The sequence below is a fragment of the Gossypium hirsutum genome, chromosome A06 (genome assembly GCF_007990345.1).
Source record: "Gossypium hirsutum isolate 1008001.06 chromosome A06, Gossypium_hirsutum_v2.1, whole genome shotgun sequence".
In the NCBI taxonomy this organism is placed as follows: Eukaryota; Viridiplantae; Streptophyta; class Magnoliopsida; order Malvales; family Malvaceae; genus Gossypium; species Gossypium hirsutum.
Window position 1 is genome coordinate 53120253 of NC_053429.1, and position 2139 is coordinate 53122391.

Below are 2139 nucleotides of genomic sequence, written 5' to 3' on the forward strand. Positions count from 1 at the left end.
GTCTTCATCATCACTTGGTGAATTCTCTAGTAGAATATGTTCTAAAGGATCGTCTAAAGAATTGAGCTCCAATTCTGTAGAAGCCAGTGATTCCATCTTCGAAATAGCAGAGCAGTCTTCAACTATATCTTGGGATTTACCAGCATCAAAGTCATCACCTTTTCATCATAAATTTCTTTCAATTGAGTATCTCATTGCTGCTTCTGGAATCGTTGAGGATATGGAAATGGTGGAATCTTAGCTCTAACCGGACAACTCTTTTGTGGAAATTTTTCTACATCTGACAAGAGTTTTAGATAATCAGAACTACCTAGTTTAGAGTTTATCTCATCAAGGATCACTGAATCTGGCTTCTGTGATACAGGAGTTTCAACACTTGGTTAAACTTCCTCTTTTTCTTGAGCTACAACAAGCTCATCTTAAACCTCAACCACCTTGGGCTCCAATATCTTTCCACTTTGTAAAGTGGCGGTTTTGAAATGCTCTTTGCCCGTGCTTCTCAGATTTTCTGTCTCACTCGGCCAAATACCTTGGGTTTGCTTTTTAGCTCATTGGTTAGCTATCCCACTTGGTTTCCTAAATTCTTCAATGTTGCTGCTTGGCTATGGATTAATTCATCATTCTTCGCTATGTACGCCTTTAGCAAATTCTCAAGATTTCTTGAAGATTCAGTTGGTGTGGGTTGTTGCACTTGTTGAGAATATTCTGGCAGATAATTTGGTTGAAATAACATAGAAGAGTCACTATAGTCTGCCCATTGATTACTCCATGGAGAAATTGGATGATTCTACCATGAAAAGTTGTAATAATTTGATTGTGGAACATTCTAATTTTGATTTCCCATGTAATATTTTGACTCTTGATTCAATGGGCAATTTTCAAAGAAATGGCTATCTCCACAGTATTCAAAAGAAATATCCTCGAACTGGTTCATTTGCTAACCTGTCAGATTACCATTGAAACCATTAACAGTTATGTTCTTAAGCATAGAAGACACAGAGGATACCTGGGCTACCAAAGAAGCAAGTGTATCTGTTTTATGTAATCCTACTGCTTGTCTTTCTGAGGCTACTCGGTTGGTTGGCCACTGATAGTTATTGTTGGCAATTCTTTCAATAATCTCATAACCATCGTTATAAGACTTAGAAAGAAGGGCTCCATTTGCTGAAGCATCCACCATCATTCTAGTATGAATATTGAGACTAATATAAAATGTCTCCATTTGAACGCAACAAGGAAAGCCATGATGAGGGCACTTTCGTAATAACTCCTTAAATCCCTCCCATGCCCCATATAAAGATTCTTCATCATTTTGCTGAAATAAAGTGATTCCATTTCAGATCTTGGTGGTTAAAGATGGAGGGAAATATTTCATTAAGAAATGTTCAACCAACTCTTGCCATGTAGTTATGGAACCAGACGGTAGGGAGTTCAACCATGCTCGTGCTTTATCTCTTTAGGAGTATGGAAATAATCTTAGTCTCAAGGTGTCCTCAGTCACCCCGACTAGTTTAAATGAATCACTCACTAAATTGACCTATATTTTGCAACATTTGGAACATGACCTGCTTCAGCTCAAATTGTTGTGTCTCAATTTCGGGTCTCCTAATTCTAGGATTGAGCTAGTTGAATAGAGGAATGGCATATTGTTGAATGGCACAGTTTTTATCATCAGCAACAATGATCGGATTGTGAGTATTATAAATGAATGTTCCTCCTGGATATTCGAAATTCATATCTTCGGTTCTTCTTTGGTTTCTTGTCTTCTACTTTGTCAAAAAGTCCTTTCAATTTCAGGGTTTACGGGGAGTAAGTCAATGATTTGATAAATACTCATAAACATCTGAAACAAACACACACAAAAATAGAATTAAAATTTAATAGAAAAAAATAGACCAAAATGAAAAATTAACAATTTCACAAATAATGTCTTCTAAAACAGTATCCAGCAACGACGTCAAAAACTTGGAACGACGGAAATGTGCAAGTGTACACAATTGCAACAAGTAATAAAGAGACAAGTAAATATTGAGTTATCTTACCTACAGGGACTGTGAAAAGAATTATTTATGAATGCTATTTAAAACACTTTGGTGAAGAAAAATATTTTGTTTGAAGAGGGTGATTAAAAACTAAGAT

At 36.1% G+C, this 2139-nt stretch overlaps 1 non-coding gene across 1 annotated transcript; it reads left to right on the forward strand.

The window, feature by feature from the left end:
- The first annotated feature begins 1238 nt into the window (after positions 1–1238).
- LOC121231400 (small nucleolar RNA R71) lies at positions 1239–1345 on the forward strand. The gene has a single exon (XR_005929458.1). It is a non-coding gene; the product is annotated as a small nucleolar RNA R71 (small nucleolar RNA).
- Positions 1346–2139: the final 794 nt, after the last annotated feature.